Genomic DNA, 18,208 nt, shown 5'->3' with positions numbered 1-18,208 from the left:
TTTTCCAATTCAATTTCTCATCAACCAAAATACCTAAAAAACGGTTTGGATCATGAGTCCCCTCTCTCCCTCTCTAAACTCTTCTCCCCCCATCATCCTGATACAAGTTCATCTTAATTTTATTTTTCATCTTCCAAAAGTGCACACACTTTTTGAAATATTTTCTCATAATCTTTCTGTCACTAGCAGTTCGCCCCTTGAAGTAACTGTTTATATTTAGGATACCTTGACCACACCCCTTCACTAGAAGCTTTTACAACGAATGTGCTCTTGACACCTTGAAGGTGCGAATGACAAGTTGAAGGTGCGAATTACTTGGTTTTATGTTGTGAAGGATTTTGGTCTTTAAAATTGGATGTATTCTGAAATCTCTAATATTATTGTCTTCTGTAGTCCTCCAGGCGTTCTTGCGCTGCTTATTTCACCAGAGCACTCTTTGTTTTTAAGAACGTACCAAAGTGATTTTAACACTTGTAAAAACTGTACCTTTTTGAAAATGTGTTTTCAAGAGATAAACTGTTGGAAAGTACTCGGCCAAACAATTAAATATGATTAGAGAGGAAAAACAAAACAAACAAACATATATTGTATTTAAATATTATATGGAAAGTGCAAGTTCATTATGTGTTCTACATGAGTGTTGATTCCTGTCTGAAAAATAGAAGACGAGCTCGAGAAATCCATACCATGCCAGTCACAGGCATTATGGGCTATGATTAGATTCTGTAGTACAACCTTCCCTCACACATCCCCCTGCTGTCGGGAGGCTCCTGTTGGCGAACGTGAGTACCTCTCTAACTGTGCTGAGAAGTGGTTCCATGGTGTAATGGTTAGCACTCTGGACTCTGAATCCAGCGATCCGAGTTCAAATCTCGGTGGGACCTTTCTGTTTTGAACCCTATTTAACCCCCCTTCTGTTAAAGGGGACCTATTGTGGCATTTAATGTATATTTAAACAGGCCTTGAATGTCTTAAAAACAATCTAAAGCTTGTTTTTTCTACATAAAACAGAAATTCAGCCTGTGGGCCATGTCTCTAGTTTTACCGCTTCTAGCCTCCTTTTCTGTGAGTGATTCTGAGGGAAGGGGAGGCTATGATAATGAGGCTCTGCGCTGATTGGCTGCCTGAATGACGTGTAGCATGGGAGGGAACAAAGCCTCGCTCCGGGGAGAAGAGCCGGCTGGGTACACAAAGCGGGTCCCATGTGAGGGAGCTTCCGCGACAAAATAAATTCCATTGCTTTATTTTTTTTGTATTGGACTGTCCTAACTGGCCGCGAGTTTAACGGTTTCAGTGTGGACAGAGAGCGTCCGATGTCACGCAGCTCGACGCGATAGTCGGACGCTCGCATGCAGTTATAACACAGTGTAAACAGATCTTAAGCCTGAATTACGGTTCTGCCTATGCCGTAGGCGTTGGTGTGACGCAGAACCATAAATCAGCCTTTAGTTACCTGAAGAGGGATCCGGGTCACCTCGTATTAAAACTAATTCACACTGGAAGATTTAATTGAATTCTGAATTCTACACCACAGTTATTTACTCTGATTCCTCATCATTTCAATTCTTATGTTACAAGACAAATTAATCATGTTAACTATAAAGAAATCACAACGCTGAATTTTCACAAATGGCAACTTTATTTTTAAAAAAATAAAAGAACATAAGTTGTATATAAATAACATGTATGCACTATTGCTGGCTCAAGGAAAGACCGTGCGTCTTCTGAAGGTGTCGTTGAACAGCTTCAGGTGCATTGCTTGGAAGATCTGAAACCATAAATAGAAGAAAAATGTATTACTAATAGAGCTCCGGTGTTACCTAACACTCCGTTAGGGAACACTGGAGCCACCGGGGCCACTCGCCGGTCCGGTCCGGCCCGAGTGGCCCCGGTGCTCCGGAGCTAAGCTAAATACTTAGCCCATGCAAAGATCATACTTGTAGACAAACATAAATAACATAAAAAAAATAAAGTCACTTACTGCTGACTCGAGTGCAGTTGCCGGGTCCGTACTGTGGGCACTGATCCTTTTATGAGGGTAAATGTCGATGCAAAAACTGTCCCTCGCTGTGGAAACAGTCACACGATACACCGCTTCCAAACAATGGCGGACGCTCCAGCCGGCGGAGTTAGTTGTGGGCGTGGTTTCAGGCAGCGGAGGCTGACCTATGGAAATCTGTGCCTATGGGGACATCACCATAGGCGCAGATTCTGAACGGCCAGGCGGGGGGGACAGACCTTGCAGAATTTCGTGTCATTTCATCTTTTCTGTGTTGGCAAGGTGAGGGGAGACCACTTTATATATGTTAAAACAAGAAAAAATGTGTTTTTCATAATAGGTCCCCTGTAAAGCTTCTCTGGCTGACAAGCCTGTGAACACACTGAGCCAAAATTCCACTAGCAGGAATTTGGGGTAAACCCGCCAGACAGGAACCTCTAACAGCAAAGTAGCCACCATTTTGTATTAACCCAGTGATGGCTAAGCACGATTGTCATTTTTGATTTCGCCATTGATTAAACATGTTAAATGGATATCCTGCTGTACATATCTGATGGCAGGAAGACCCAGGACACGCTGGAGAGACTATTTCTCTTGGCTGGCCTGGGAACGCCACGGACTCCCCTCGGAAGAGCTGGAGGAAGTGTCTGGGGTGAAGGAAGTCTGGGCATCTCTGTTGAGACTGCTGCCCCCGTGACCCGGTTCCAGATAAGCGGCGGTGGATGGATGGATGGATGGATGGATGGAATTTGGGGTAAACCCGCCAGACAGGAACCTCTAACAGCAAAGTAGCCACCATTTTTTATTAACCCAGCGATGGCTAAACACGATTGTTATTTTTTATTTCGTCGTTGATTCAACATGTTAAATGGATATCCTGCTGTACACATCTGATGGCAGCTCTGCACATATTTCTGAGAGTTTCAAGTGAAGGAGCTGGGAGCAAAGCTAACTTTGATTGAAATGCGGTGGGTGTGTTCCCGTCGGCTTGCCGAGCAACATGGCTTCAAAGACCGTCAGGAGGGTCCGGTCGCCCAACGTGAGTACCTCTCTTACTGGGGTGAAAAGTGGTTCCATGGTGTAATGGTTAGCACTCTGGACTCTGAATCCAGCGATCCGAGTTCAAATCTCGGTGGGACCTGTGTCTGTTTTGAACCCAATTTGACATCTCCCTTCTGTTAAAGCTTCTCCAACTCCCTCTGGCTGACACGCCTGCGAACACACTGAGCCACAATTCGACTAGCAGGAATTTGGGGTAAACCCACCAGTCAGGAACCTCTAACAGCAAAGTAGCCCCAATTTTTTATTAACCCAGCGATGGCTAAACACGATTGTCATTTTTGATTTCGTCGTTGATTCAGCATGTTAAATGGATATCCTACTGTATATCTGATGGCAGCTCTGCACATATTTCTCAGAGAGAACAGGCGCCTCCAGTCGCCTGTGTCGGGCTGGGTGGGGCTCAAAAAGAAGCAATTGGACACACCGCAAAGACGACACCCAGCGGTAGTCTGTATTCACTCAAAAACAAGGGAAAACCGGAAGCTCTGGGAAGCCGTAAACAAAACAAATAGGCTTCATATTCACACCACATTTCCACACCACTCTCGCTACCACAATGCGTAAGAATAAAGAATTGGTACTGGCATTGTCAGCACTCGGCCTTCAGCTTGTGGAAGAAGAAAAGAGGAGGCGGAGGCGAAAAAATAAGAAGAAACCGCACTACATGGGTGAAATCATGGATACAACAGCGACAGGCTCAAGAAGCTTACCCGAACCTGTGTCGAGAGCTGGAGATGAAAGAAACCAACGAGATCAAACATTTTGCTCGGCTTTTCCCTGTTCAGTTCCACGCTACCTGAACAGCCAATCACAGAGTGAGCTGTTTGACCGACGGCCAACGCCGATTCGACATGTCGAATCGGCTGAAAAGCTGCCGACGGGCGGCCGACCTGTAGCGACGTGCGGGGCACACCGGGGAAATTAGCCCCACAGACGCGCACCGACGCTCATCGACGGCCCGATTGGCCGACAGTCGGCTTGGTGTGTCAGGGCATTTAAATGGATATCCTGCTGTACATATCTGATGGCAGCTCTGCACATATTTCTGAGAGTTTCAAGTGAAGGAGCTGGGAGCAAAGCTAACTTTGATTGAAATGCAGTGGGTGTGTTCCCGTCGGCTTGCCGAGCAACATAGCTTCAACGACCGTCAGGAGGGTCCGGTTGACCAATGTGAGTACCTCTCTTACTGGGTGGAAAACTGGTTCCATGGTGTAATGGTTAGCACTCTGGACTTTGAATCCAGTGATCTGAGTTCAGATCTCGGTGGGACCTGTGTCTGTTTTGAACCCAATTTACCGTTCCTTCAGTTAAAGCTTCTCCAACTCTCTCTGACTGACACACCTGTGAACACACTGAGCCACAATTCGACTAGCAGGAATTTGGGGTAAACCCGCCAGTCAGGAACCTCTAACAGCAAAGTAGCCACCGTTTTTTATTAACCCAGCGATGGCTAAACACGATTGTCATTTTTGATTTCGTCGTTGATTCAACATGTTAAATGGATATCCTGCTGTACATATCTGATGGCAGCTCTGCACATATTTCTGAGAGTTTCAAGTGAAGGAGCTGGGAGCAAAGCTAACTTTGATTGAAATGCGGTGGGTGTGTTCCCGTTGGCTTGCCGAGCAACATGGCTTCAAAGACCGTCTGGAGGGTCCGGTCGACCAACGTGAGTACCTCTCTTACTGGGGTGAAAAGTGGTTCCATGGTGTAATGGTTAGCACTCTGGACTCTGAATCCAGCGATCCGAGTTCAAATCTCGGTGGGACCTGTGTCTGTTTTGAACCCAATTTGACGTCTCCCTTCTGTTAAAGCTTCTCCAACTCCCTCTGGCTGACACGCCTGTGAACACACTGAGCCACAATTCAACTAGCAGGAATTTGGGGTAAACCCACCAGTCAGGAACCTCTAACAGCAAAGTAGCCCCCATTTTTTATTAACCCAGCGATGGCTAAACACGATTGTCATTTTTGATTTCGTCGTTGATTCAGCATGTTAAATGGATATCCTACTGTATATCTGATGGCAGCTCTGCACATATTTCTCAGAGAGAACAGGCGCCTCCAGTCGCCTGTGTCGGGCTGGGTGGGGCTCAAAAAGAAGCAATTGGACACACCGCAAAGACGACACCCAGCGGTAGTCTGTATTCACTCAAAAACAAGGGAAAACCGGAAGCTCTGGGAAGCCGTAAACAAAACAAATAGGCTTCATATTCACACCACATTTCCACACCACTCTCGCTACCACAATGCGTAAGAATAAAGAATTGGTACTGGCATTGTCAGCACTCGGCCTTCAGCTTGTGGAAGAAGAAAAGAGGAGGCGGAGGCGAAAAAATAAGAAGAAACCGCACTACATGGGTGAAATCATGGATACAACAGCGACAGGCTCAAGAAGCTTACCCGAACCTGTGTCGAGAGCTGGAGATGAAAGAAACCAACGAGATCAAACATTTTGCTCGGCTTTTCCCTGTTCAGTTCCACGCTACCTGAACAGCCAATCACAGAGTGAGCTGTTTGACCGACGGCCAACGCCGATTCGACATGTCGAATCGGCTGAAAAGCTGCCGACGGGCGGCCGACCTGTAGCGACGTGCGGGGCACACCGGGGAGATTAGCCCCACAGACGCGCACCGACGCTCATCGACGGCCCGATTGGCCGACAGTCGGCTTGGTGTGTCAGGGCATTTAAATGGATATCCTGCTGTACATATCTGATGGCAGCTCTGCACATATTTCTGAGAGTTTCAAGTGAAGGAGCTGGGAGCAAAGCTAACTTTGATTGAAATGCGGTGGGTGTGTTCCCGTCGGCTTGCCGAGCAACATGGCTTCAAAGACCGTCTGGAGGGTCCGGTCGACCAACGTGAGTACCTCTCTTACTGAGAGGAAAAGTGGTTCCATGGTGTAATGGTTAGCACTCTGGACTCTGAATCCAGCGATCTGAGTTCAAATCTCGGTGGGACCTGTGTCTGTTTTGAACCGAATTTAACGTCTCCCTTCTGTTAAAGCTTCTCCAACTCCCTCTGGATGACACGCCTGTGAACACACTGAGCCACAATTCGACTAGCAGGAATTTGGGGTAAACCCACCAGTCAGGAACCTCTAACAGCAAAGTAGCCAGCATTTTTTATTAACCCAGCGATGTCTAAACACGATTGTCATTTTTGATTTCGTCGTTGATTCAACATGTTAAGACGAGGACACACCAACCCGACGTCGCCCGCTGTCGGCCGACTGCTGTGTCGCCTCCAGTCGCCTGTGTCGGGCTGGGTGGGGCTCAAAAAGAAGCACTTGGACACACCGCAAAGACGACACCCAGTGGTAGTCTGTATTCACTCAAAAACAAGGGGAAACCGGAAGCTCTGGGAAGCCGTAAACAAAACAAATAGGCTTCATATTCACACCACATTTCCACACCACTCTCACTACCACAATGCGTAAGAATAAAGAATTGGTACTGGCATTGTCAGCCCTCGGCCTTCAGCTTGTGGAAGAAGAAAAGAGGAGGCGGAGGCGAAAAAATAAGAAGAAACCGCACTACATGGATGAAATCATGGATACAACAGCGACAGACTCAAGGAGCTTACCCGAACCTGTGTCGAGAGCTGGAGATGAATGAAAACAACGAAATCAAACATTTCGCTCGGCTTTTCCCTTTTCAGTTCCACACTACCTGAAGAGCCAATCACAGAGTGAGCTGTTTGACCGACGGCCGACGCCGATTCGACATGTCGAATCGGCTGAAAAGCTGCCAACGGGCGGCCGACCTGTGGCGACGTGCGGGACACACCGGGGAAACTAGCCCGACAGACACGCACCGACGCTCATCGATGGCCCGATTGGCCGACAGTCGGCTTGGTGTGTCAGGGCATTTAAATGGATATCCTGCTGTACATATCTGATGGCAGCTCTGCACATATTTCTGAGAGTTTCAAGTGAAGGAGCTGGGAGCAAAGCTAACTTTGATTGAAATGCGGTGGATGTGTTCCCGTCGGCTTGCCGAGCAACATGGCTTCAAAGACCGTCTAGAGGGTCCGGTCGACCAACGATCGACCAAGAGTACCTCTCTTACTGAGAGGAAAAGTGGTTCCATGGTGTAATGGTTAGCACTCTGGACTCTGAATCCAGCGATCCGAGTTCAAATCTCGGTGGGACCTGTGTCTGTTTTGAACCCGATTTGACATCTCCCTTCTGTTAAAGCTTCTCCAACTCCCTCTGGATGACACGCCTGTGAACACACTGAGCCACAATTCGACTAGCAGGAATTTGGGGTAAACCCACCAGTCAGGAACCTCTAACAGCAAAGTAGCCGCCATTTTTTATTAACCCAGCGATGTCTAAACACGATTGTCATTTTTGATTTCGTCGTTGATTCAACATGTTAAGACGAGGACACACCAACCCGACGTCGCCCGCTGTCGGCCGACTGCTGTGTCGCCTCCAGTCGCCTGTGTCGGGCTGGGTGGGGCTCAAAAAGAAGCACTTGGACACACCGCAAAGACGACACCCAGCGGTAGTCTGTATTCACTCAAAAACAAAGGAAAACCGGAAAGCCGTAAACAAAACAAATAGGCTTCATATTCACACCACATTTCCACACCACTCTCGCTACCACTATGCGTAAGAATAAAGAATTGGTACTGGCGTTGTCAGCCCTCGGCCTTCAGCTTGTGGAAGAAGAAAAGAGGAGGCGGAGGCGAAAAAATAAGAAGAAACCGCACTACATGGATGAAATCATGGATACAACAGCGACAGGCTCAAGGAGCTTACCCGAACCTGTGTCGAGAGCTGGAGATGAATGAAACCAACGACATCAAACATTTCGCTCGGCTTTTCCCTGTTCAGTTCCACACTACCTGAAGAGCCAATCACAGAGTGAGGTGTTTGACCGACGGCCGACACCGATTCGACATGTCGAATCGGCTGAAAAGCTGCCGCCGGGCGGCCGACCTGTAGCAACGTGCGGGGCACACCGGGGAAACCCACCAGTCAGGAACCTCTAACAGCAAAGTAGCCAGCATTTTTTATTAACCCAGCGATGTCTAAACACGATTGTCATTTTTGATTTCGTCGTTGATTCAACATATTAAGACGAGGACACACCAACCCGACGTCGCCCGCTGTCGGCCGACTGCTGTGTCGCCTCCAGTCGCCTGTGTCGGGCTGGGTGGGGCTCAAAAAGAAGCACTTGGACACACCGCAAAGACGACACCCAGTGGTAGTCTGTATTCACTCAAAAACAAGGGGAAACCGGAAGCTCTGGGAAGCCGTAAACAAAACAAATAGGCTTCATATTCACACCACATTTCCACACCACTCTCGCTACCACAATGCGTAAGAATAAAGAATTGGTACTGGCGTTGTCAGCCCTCGGCCTTCAGCTTGTGGAAGAAGAAAAGAGGAGGCGGAGGCGAAAAAATAAGAAGAAACCGCACTACATGGATGAAATCATGGATACAACAGCGACAGACTCAAGGAGCTTACCCGAACCTGTGTCGAGAGCTGGAGATGAATGAAAACAACGAGATCAAACATTTCGCTCGGCTTTTCCCTGTTCAGTTCCACACTACCTGAAGAGCCAATCACAGAGTGAGCTGTTTGACCGACGGCCGACGCCGATTCGACATGTCGAATCGGCTGAAAAGCTGCCAACGGGCGGCCGACCTGTGGCGACGTGCGGGGCACACCGGGGAAACTAGCCCGACAGACACGCACCGACGCTCATCGATGGCCCGATTGGCCGACAGTCGGCTTGGTGTGTCAGGGCATTTAAATGGATATCCTGCTGTACATATCTGATGGCAGCTCTGCACATATTTCTGAGAGTTTCAAGTGAAGGAGCTGGGAGCAAAGCTAACTTTGATTGAAATGCGGTGGGTGTGTTCCCGTCGGCTTGCCGAGCAACATGGCTTCAAAGACCGTCTGGAGGGTCCGGTCGACCAACGTGAGTACCTCTCAGTGGAAAAGTGGTTCCATGGTGTAATGGTTAGCACTCTGGACTCTGAATCCAGCGATCCGAGTTCAAATCTCGGTGGGACCTGTGTCTGTTTTCAACCCAATTTAATGTCCCTTCTGTTAAAGCTTCTCCAACTCCCTCTGGCTGACACGCCTGTGAACACACTGAGCCACAATTCGACTAGCAGGAATTTGGGGTAAACCGACCAGTCAGGAACCTCTAACAGCAAAGTAGCCACCATTATGTATTAACCCAGCGATGTCTAAACACGGTTGTCATTTTTGATTTCGACGTTGATTCAACATGTTAAATGGATATCCTGCTGTACATATCTGATGGCAGCTCTGCACATATTTCTCAGAGTTTCAAGTGAAGGAGCTGGGAGAAAAGCTAACTTTGATTTAAATGCGGTGGGTGTGTTCCCGTCGGCTTGCCGAGCAACATGGCTTCAAAGACCGTCTGGAGGGTCCGGTCGACCAAAGTGAGTACCTCTCTTAATGAGAGGAAAAGTGGTTCCATGGTGTAATGGTTAGCACTCTGGACTTTGAATCCAGTGATCCGAGTTCAAATCTCGGTGGGACCTGTGTCTGTTTTGAACCGAATTTAATGTCCCTTCTGTTAAAGCTTCTCCAACTCACTCTGGCTGACACGCCTGTGAACACACTGAGCCACAATTCGACTAGCAGGAATTTGGGGTAAACCCACCAGTCAGGAACCTCTAACAGCAAAGTAGCCCCCATTTTTTATTAACCCAGCGATGGCTAAACACGATTGTCATTTTTGATGTCGTCGTTGATTCAACATGTTAAATGGATATCCTACTGTATATCTGATGGCAGCTCTGCACATATTTCTCAGAGTTTCAAGTTAAGGAGCTGGGAGCAAAGCTAACTTTGATTTAAATGTGGTGGGTGTGTTCCCGTCGGCTTGCCGAGCAACATGGCTTCAAAGACCGTCAGGAGGGTCCGGTCGACCAACGTGAGTACCTCTCTTACTGGGTGGAAAAGTGGTTCCATGGTGTAATGGTTAGCACTCTGGACTCTGAATCCAGCGATCCGAGTTCAAATCTCGGTGGGACCTGTGTCTGTTTTGAACCGAATTTAACCGAATGAGCCACAATTCGACTAGCAGGAATTTGGGGTAAACCCACCAGTCAGGAACCTCTAACAGCAAAGTAGCCAGCGTTTTTTATTAACCCAGCGATGTCTAAACACGATTGTCATTTTTGATTTCGTCGTTGATTCAACATATTAAGACGAGGACACACCAACCAGACGTCGCCCGCTGTCGGCCGACTGCTGTGTCGCCTCCAGTCGCCTGTGTCGGGCTGGGTGGGGCTCAAAAAGAAGCACTTGGACACACCGCAAAGACGACACCCAGTGGTAGTCTGTATTCACTCAAAAACAAGGGGAAACCGGAAGCTCTGGGAAGCCGTAAACAAAACAAATAGGCTTCATATTCACACCACATTTCCACACCACTCTCGCTACCACAATGCGTAAGAATAAAGAATTGGTACTGGCGTTGTCAGCCCTCGGCCTTCAGCTTGTGGAAGAAGAAAAGAGGAGGCGGAGGCGAAAAAATAAGAAGAAACCGCACTACATGGATGAAATCATGGATACAACAGCGACAGACTCAAGGAGCTTACCCGAACCTGTGTCGAGAGCTGGAGATGAATGAAAACAACGAGATCAAACATTTCGCTCGGCTTTTCCCTGTTCAGTTCCACACTACCTGAAGAGCCAATCACAGAGTGAGCTGTTTGACCGACGGCCGACGCCGATTCGACATGTCGAATCGGCTGAAAAGCTGCCAACGGGCGGCCGACCTGTGGCGACGTGCGGGGCACACCGGGGAAACTAGCCCGACAGACACGCACCGAAGCTCATCGATGGCCCGATTGGCCGACAGTCGGCTTGGTGTGTCAGGGCATTTAAATGGATATCCTGCTGTACATATCTGATGGCAGCTCTGCACATATTTCTGAGAGTTTCAAGTGAAGGAGCTGGGAGCAAAGCTAACTTTGATTGAAATGCGGTGGGTGTGTTCCCGTCGGCTTGCCGAGCAACATGGCTTCAAAGACCGTCTGGAGGGTCCGGTCGACCAACGTGAGTACCTCTCTTACTGAGAGGAAAAGTGGTTCCATGGTGTAATGGTTAGCACTCTGGACTCTGAATCCAGTGATCCGAGTTCAAATCTCGGTGGGACCTGTGTCTGTCTTGAACCGAATTTAATGTCCCTTCTGTTAAAGCTTCTCCAACTCCCTCTGGCTGACACGCCTGTGAACACACTGAGCCACAATTCGACTAGCAGGAATTTGGGGTAAACCCACCAGTCAGGAACCTCTAACAGCAAAGTAGCCCCCATTTTTTATTAACCCAGCGATGGCTAAACACGATTGTCATTTTTGATTTCGTTGTTGATTCAACATGTTAAATGGATATCCTACTGTATATCTGATGGCAGCTCTGCACATATTTCTCAGAGTTTCAAGTTAAGGAGTTGGGAGCAAAGCTAACTTTGACTGAAATGCGGTGGGTGTGTTCCCATCGGCTTGCCGAGCAACATGGCTTCAAAGACCGTCAGGAGGGTCCGGTCGACCAACGTGAGTACCTCTCTTACTGAGTGTAAACGTGGTTCCATGGTGTAATGGTAATATTAAGACGAGGACACACCAACCCGACGTCGCCCGCTGTCGGCCGACTGCTGTGTCGCCTCCAGTCGCCTGTGTCGGGCTGGGTGGGGCTCAAAAAGAAGCACTTGGACACACCGCAAAGACGACACCCAGTGGTAGTCTGTATTCACTCAAAAACAAGGGGAAACCGGAAGCTCTGGGAAGCCGTAAACAAAACAAATAGGCTTCATATTCACACCACATTTCCACACCACTCTCGCTACCACAATGCGTAAGAATAAAGAATTGGTACTGGCGTTGTCAGCCCTCGGCCTTCAGCTTGTGGAAGAAGAAAAGAGGAGGCGGAGGCGAAAAAATAAGAAGAAACCGCACTACATGGATGAAATCATGGATACAACAGCGACAGACTCAAGGAGCTTACCCGAACCTGTGTCGAGAGCTGGAGATGAATGAAAACAACGAGATCAAACATTTCGCTCGGCTTTTCCCTGTTCAGTTCCACACTACCTGAAGAGCCAATCACAGAGTGAGCTGTTTGACCGACGGCCGACGCCGATTCGACATGTCGAATCGGCTGAAAAGCTGCCAACGGGCGGCCGACCTGTGGCGACGTGCGGGGCACACCGGGGAAACTAGCCCGACAGACACGCACCGAAGCTCATCGATGGCCCGATTGGCCGACAGTCGGCTTGGTGTGTCAGGGCATTTAAATGGATATCCTGCTGTACATATCTGATGGCAGCTCTGCACATATTTCTGAGAGTTTCAAGTGAAGGAGCTGGGAGCAAAGCTAACTTTGATTGAAATGCGGTGGGTGTGTTCCCGTCGGCTTGCCGAGCAACATGGCTTCAAAGACCGTCTGGAGGGTCCGGTCGACCAACGTGAGTACCTCTCTTACTGAGAGGAAAAGTGGTTCCATGGTGTAATGGTTAGCACTCTGGACTCTGAATCCAGTGATCCGAGTTCAAATCTCGGTGGGACCTGTGTCTGTCTTGAACCGAATTTAATGTCCCTTCTGTTAAAGCTTCTCCAACTCCCTCTGGCTGACACGCCTGTGAACACACTGAGCCACAATTCGACTAGCAGGAATTTGGGGTAAACCCACCAGTCAGGAACCTCTAACAGCAAAGTAGCCCCCATTTTTTATTAACCCAGCGATGGCTAAACACGATTGTCATTTTTGATTTCGTTGTTGATTCAACATGTTAAATGGATATCCTACTGTATATCTGATGGCAGCTCTGCACATATTTCTCAGAGTTTCAAGTTAAGGAGTTGGGAGCAAAGCTAACTTTGACTGAAATGCGGTGGGTGTGTTCCCATCGGCTTGCCGAGCAACATGGCTTCAAAGACCGTCAGGAGGGTCCGGTCGACCAACGTGAGTACCTCTCTTACTGAGTGTAAACGTGGTTCCATGGTGTAATGGTTAGCACTCTGGACTCTGAATCCAGCGATCCGAGTTCAAATCTCGGTGGGACCTGTGTCTGTTTTGAACCCAATTTAATGTCCCTTCTGTTAAAGCTTCTCCAACTCCCTCTGGCTGACACGCCTGTGAACACACTGAGCCACAATTCGACTAGCAGGAATTTGGGGTAAACCTGCCAGACAGGAACCTCTAACAGCAAAGTAGCCAGCGTTTTTTATTAACCCAGCGATGTCTAAACACGATTGTCATTTTTGATTTCGTCGTTGATTCAACATGTTAAGCCGAGGACACACCAACCGGACGTCGCCTGCTGTCGGCCGACTGCTGTGTCGCCTCGCGTCGCCTATGTCGGGCTGGGTCGGGCTCAAAAAGAAGCACTTGGACACACCGCAAAGACGACACCCAGCGATAGTCTGTATTCACTCAAAAACAAGGGAAAACCGGAAGCTCCTGGAAGCCGTAAACAAAACAAATAGGCTTCATATTCACACCACATTTCCACACCACTCTCGCTACCACAATGCGTAAGAATAAAGAATTGGCACTGGCGTTGTCAGCCCTCGGCCTTCAGCTTGTGGAAGAAGAAAAGAGGAGGCGGAGGCGAAAAAATAAGAAGAAACCGCACTGTGAACACACTGAGCCACAATTCGACTAGCAGGAATTTGGGGTAAACCCGCCAGTCAGGAACCTCTAACAGCAAAGTAGCCAGCATTTTTTATTAACCCAGCAATGGCTAAACACGATTGTCATTTTTGATTTCGTCGTTGATTCAACATGTTAAGCCGAGGACACACCAACCGGACGTCGCCTGCTGTCGGCCGACTGCTGTGTCGCCTCGCGTCGCCTGTGTCGGGCTGGGTCGGGCTCAAAAAGAAGCACTTGGACACACCGCAAAGACGACACCCAGCGGTAGTCTGTATTCACTCAAAAACAAGGGAAAACCAGAAGCTCTGGGAAGCCGTAAACAAAACAAATAGGCTTCATATTCACACCACATTTCCACACCACTCTCGCTACCACAATGCGTAAGAATAAAGAATTGGCACTGGCGTTGTCAGCCCTCGGCCTTCAGCTTGTGGAAGAAGAAAAGAGGAGGCGGAGGAGAGAAAATAAGAAGAAACCGCACTACATGGATGAAATCATGCATACAACAGCGACAGGCTCAAGGAGCTTACCCAAACCTGTGTCGAGAGCTGGAGATGAATGAAAACAACGAGATCAAACATTTCGCTCGGCTTTTCCCTGTTCAGTTCCACGCTACCTGAACAGCCAATCACAGAGTGAGCTGTTTGACCGACGGCCAACGCCGATTAGACATGTCGAATCGGCTGAAAAGCTGCCGACGGGCGACCGACCTGTAGCGACGTGCGGGGCACACCGGGGAAAATAGCCCCACAGACGCGCATCGACGCTCATCAACGGCCCGACGGCCGACAGTCAGCTTGGTGTGTCAGGGCCTTTAAATGGATATCCTGCTGTACATATCTGATGGCAGCTCTGCACACATTTCTCAGAGTTTCAAGTCAAGGAGCTGGGAGCAAAGCTAACTTTGATTGAAGTGCGGTGGGTGTGTTCCCTTCGGCTTGCCGAGCAACATGGCTTCAAAGACCGTCAGGAGGGTCCGGTTGACCAACGTGAGTACCTCTCTTACTGAGTGGAAAAGTGGTTCCATGGTGTAATGGTTAGCACTCTTCTGTTAAAGCTTCTCCAACTCCTTCTGGCTGACACGCCTTTGAACACACTGAGCCACAATTCGACTAGCAGGAATTTGGGGTAAACCCGCCAGTCAGGAACCTCTTACAGCAAAGTAGCCGTCATTTTTTATTAACTCAGCGATGGCTAAACACGATTGTCAATTTTGATTTCGTCGCTGATTCAACATCTTAAATGGATATCCTGCTGTACATATCTGATAGCAGCTCTGCACATATTTCTGAGAGTTTCAAGTGAAGGAGCTGGGAGAAAAGCTAACTTTGATTTAAATGCGGTGGGTGTGTTCCCGTCGGCTTGCCGAGCAACATGGCTTCAAAGACCGTCTGCAGGGTCCGGTCGACCAACCTGAGTACAGTGGAAAAGTGGTTCCATGGTGTAATGGTTAGCACTCTGGACTCTGAATCCAGCGATCCGAGTTCAAATCTCGGTGGGACCTGTGTCTGTTTTGAACCCAATTTAATGTCCCTTCTGTTAAAGCTTCTCCAACTCCCTCTGGCTGACACGCCTGTGAACACACTGAGCCACAATTCGACTAGCAGGAATTTGGGGTAAATCCACCAGTCAGGAACCTCTAACAGCAAAGTAGCCACCATTATGTATTAACCCAGCGATATCTAAACACGGTTGTCATTTTTGATTTCGACGTTGATTCAACATGTTAAATGGATATCCTGCTGTACATATCTGATGGCAGCTCTGCACATATTTCTCAGAGTTTCAAGTGAAGGAGCTGGGAGCAAAGCTAACTTTGACTGAAATGCGGTGGGTGTGTTCCCATCGGCTTGCCGAGCAACATGGCTTCAAAGACCGTCAGGAGGGTCCGGTCGACCAACGTGAGTACCTCTCTTACTGAGTATAAGCGTGGTTCCATGGTGTAATGGTTAGCACTCTGGACTCTGAATCCAGCGATCCGAGTTCAAATCTCGGTGGGACCTGTGTCTGTTTTGAACCCAATTTAAGGTCTCTTCTGTTAAAGCTTCTCCAACTCCCTCTGGCTGACACGCCTGTGAACACACTGAGCCACAATTCGACTAGCAGGAATTTGGGGTAAACCCACCAGTCAGGAACCTCTAACAGCAAAGTAGCCACCATTATGTATTAACCCAGCGATGTCTAAACACGGTTGTCATTTTTGATTTCGACGTTGATTCAACATGTTAAATGGATATCCTGCTGTACATATCTGATGGCAGCTCTGCACATATTTCTCAGAGTTTCAAGTGAAGGAGCTGGGAGCAAAGCTAACTTTGATTGAAATGCGGTGGGTGTGTTCCCATCGGCTTGCCGAGCAACATGGCTTCAAAGACCGTCAGGAGGGTCCGGTTGACCAACGTGAGTACCTCTCTTACTGGGTGGAAAATTGGTTCCATGGTGTAATGGTTAGCACTCTGCACTCTGAATCCAGCGATCCGAGTTCAAATCTCGGTGGGACCTGTGTCTGCTTTGAACCCAAATTGACGTCTCCCTTCTGTTAAAGCTTCTCCAACTCCATCTGGCTGACACGCCTGTGAACACACTGAGCCACAATTCAACTAGCAGGAATTTGGGGTAAACCCGCCAGTCAGGAACCTCTAACAGCAAAGTAGCCAGCATTTTTTATTAACCCAGCGATGGCTAAACACGATTGTCATTTTTGATTTCGTCGTTGATTCAACATGTGAAGCCGAGGACACACCAACCGGACGTCGCCTGCTGTCGGCCGACTGCTGTGTCGCCTCGCGTCGCCTGTGTCGGGCTGGGTCGGGCTCAAAAAGAAGCACTTGGACACACCGCAAAGACGACACCCAGCGGTAGTCTGTATTCACTCAAAAACAAGGGAAAACCGGAAGCTCTGGGAAGCCGTAAACAAAACAAATAGGCTTCATATTCACACCACATTTCCACACCACTCTCGCTACCACAATGCGTAAGAATAAAGAATTGGCACTGGCGTTGTCAGCCCTCGGCCTTCAGCTTGTGGAAGAAGAAAAGAGGAGGCGGAGGTGAAAAAATAAGAAGAAACCGCACTACATGGGTGAAATCATGGATACAACAGCGACAGGCTAAAGAAGCTTACCCGAACCTGTGTCGAGAGCTGGAGATGAATGAAAACAACCAGATCAAACATTTCGCTCGGCTTATCCCTTTTCAGTACCACGCTACCTGAACAGCCAATCACAGAGTGAGCTGTTTGGCTGACGGCCGACGCCGATTCGACATGTCGAATCGGCTGAAAAGCTGCCGATGGGCGGCCGACCTGTGGCGACGTGCGGGACACACAGGGGAAACTAGCCCGACAGACGCGCACCAACGCTCATCGACAGCCCGATTGGCCGACAGTCGGTTTGGTGTGTCAGGGCATTTAAATGGATATCCTGCTGTACATATCTGATGGCAGCTCTGCACATATTTCTCAGAGTTTCAAGTCAAGGAGTTGGGAGCAAAGCTAACTTTGACTGAAATGCGGTGGGTGTGTTCCCATCGGCTTGCCGAGCAACATGGCTTCAAAGACCGTCAGGAGGGTCCGGTCGACCAACGTGAGTACCTCTCTTACTGAGTGTAAACGTGGTTCCATGGTGTAATGGTTAGCACTCTGGACTCTGAATCCAGCGATCCGAGTTCAAATCTCGGTGGGACCTGTGTCTGTTTTGAACCCAATTTAAGGTCTCTTCTGTTAAAGCTTCTCCAACTCCCTCTGGCTGACACGCCTGTGAACACACTGAGCCACAATTCGACTAGCAGGAATTTGGGGTAAACCCACCAGTCAGGAACCTCTAACAGCAAAGTAGCCACCATTTTTTATTAACCCAGCGATGGCTAAACACGATTGTCATTTTTGATTTCGTCGTTGATTCAACATGTGAAGCCGAGGACACACCAACCGGACGTCGCCTGCTGTCGGCCGACTGCTGTGTCGCCTCGCGTCGCCTGTGTCGGGCTGGGTCGGGCTCAAAAAGAAGCACTTGGACACACCGCAAAGACGACACCCAGCGATAGTCTGTATTCACTCAAAAACAAGGGAAAACCGGAAGCTCCTGGAAGCCGTAAACAAAACAAATAGGCTTCATATTCACACCACATTTCCACACCACTCTCGCTACCACAATGCGTAAGAATAAAGAATTGGCACTGGCGTTGTCAGCCCTCGGCCTTCAGCTTGTGGAAGAAGAAAAGAGCAGGCGGAGGCGAAAAAATAAGAAGAAACCGCACTACATGGGTGAAATCATGGATACAGCAGCGACAGGCTCAAGGAGCTTACCCGAACCTGTGTCGAGAGCTGGAGATGAATGAAACCAACGAGATCAATCATTTCGCTCGGCTTTTCCCTGTTCAGTTCCACGCTACCTGAACAGCCAATCACAGAGTGAGCTGTTTGACCGACGGCCGACGCCGATTCGACATGTCGACTTGGCTGAAAAGCTGCCGACGGGCGGCCGAC

The 18,208-nt window shown here is 48.7% G+C and overlaps 1 protein-coding gene and 16 non-coding genes across 17 annotated transcripts in view; 16 read left to right on the top strand and 1 right to left on the bottom strand.

Annotated features, from left to right (window-relative positions):
* LOC133450420 (junction-mediating and -regulatory protein-like) overlaps positions 1-18,208 on the bottom strand; it is a 43,512-nt gene that overhangs the window by 8,703 nt on the left and 16,601 nt on the right. The window lies entirely within an intron of this gene.
* Positions 813-884, top strand: trnaq-cug (transfer RNA glutamine (anticodon CUG)). The gene has a single exon. It is a non-coding gene; the product is annotated as a tRNA-Gln (tRNA).
* trnaq-cug (transfer RNA glutamine (anticodon CUG)) lies at positions 3,069-3,140 on the top strand. Its single transcript has one exon. It is a non-coding gene; the product is annotated as a tRNA-Gln (tRNA).
* On the top strand, positions 4,262-4,333 carry trnaq-uug (transfer RNA glutamine (anticodon UUG)). Its single transcript has one exon. It is a non-coding gene; the product is annotated as a tRNA-Gln (tRNA).
* Positions 4,761-4,832, top strand: trnaq-cug (transfer RNA glutamine (anticodon CUG)). The gene has a single exon. It is a non-coding gene; the product is annotated as a tRNA-Gln (tRNA).
* On the top strand, positions 5,954-6,025 carry trnaq-cug (transfer RNA glutamine (anticodon CUG)). The gene has a single exon. It is a non-coding gene; the product is annotated as a tRNA-Gln (tRNA).
* Positions 7,146-7,217, top strand: trnaq-cug (transfer RNA glutamine (anticodon CUG)). Its single transcript has one exon. It is a non-coding gene; the product is annotated as a tRNA-Gln (tRNA).
* Positions 9,029-9,100, top strand: trnaq-cug (transfer RNA glutamine (anticodon CUG)). Its single transcript has one exon. It is a non-coding gene; the product is annotated as a tRNA-Gln (tRNA).
* trnaq-uug (transfer RNA glutamine (anticodon UUG)) lies at positions 9,528-9,599 on the top strand. Its single transcript has one exon. It is a non-coding gene; the product is annotated as a tRNA-Gln (tRNA).
* trnaq-cug (transfer RNA glutamine (anticodon CUG)) lies at positions 10,025-10,096 on the top strand. Its single transcript has one exon. It is a non-coding gene; the product is annotated as a tRNA-Gln (tRNA).
* On the top strand, positions 11,155-11,226 carry trnaq-cug (transfer RNA glutamine (anticodon CUG)). Its single transcript has one exon. It is a non-coding gene; the product is annotated as a tRNA-Gln (tRNA).
* On the top strand, positions 12,563-12,634 carry trnaq-cug (transfer RNA glutamine (anticodon CUG)). The gene has a single exon. It is a non-coding gene; the product is annotated as a tRNA-Gln (tRNA).
* Positions 13,060-13,131, top strand: trnaq-cug (transfer RNA glutamine (anticodon CUG)). Its single transcript has one exon. It is a non-coding gene; the product is annotated as a tRNA-Gln (tRNA).
* trnaq-cug (transfer RNA glutamine (anticodon CUG)) lies at positions 15,155-15,226 on the top strand. The gene has a single exon. It is a non-coding gene; the product is annotated as a tRNA-Gln (tRNA).
* Positions 15,654-15,725, top strand: trnaq-cug (transfer RNA glutamine (anticodon CUG)). Its single transcript has one exon. It is a non-coding gene; the product is annotated as a tRNA-Gln (tRNA).
* trnaq-cug (transfer RNA glutamine (anticodon CUG)) lies at positions 16,153-16,224 on the top strand. The gene has a single exon. It is a non-coding gene; the product is annotated as a tRNA-Gln (tRNA).
* trnaq-cug (transfer RNA glutamine (anticodon CUG)) lies at positions 17,337-17,408 on the top strand. The gene has a single exon. It is a non-coding gene; the product is annotated as a tRNA-Gln (tRNA).

The sequence above is a fragment of the Cololabis saira genome, chromosome 9 (genome assembly GCF_033807715.1).
Source record: "Cololabis saira isolate AMF1-May2022 chromosome 9, fColSai1.1, whole genome shotgun sequence".
Taxonomy (NCBI): domain Eukaryota; kingdom Metazoa; phylum Chordata; class Actinopteri; order Beloniformes; family Belonidae; genus Cololabis; species Cololabis saira.
This window is presented reverse-complemented; position numbering and strand designations above follow the sequence as displayed.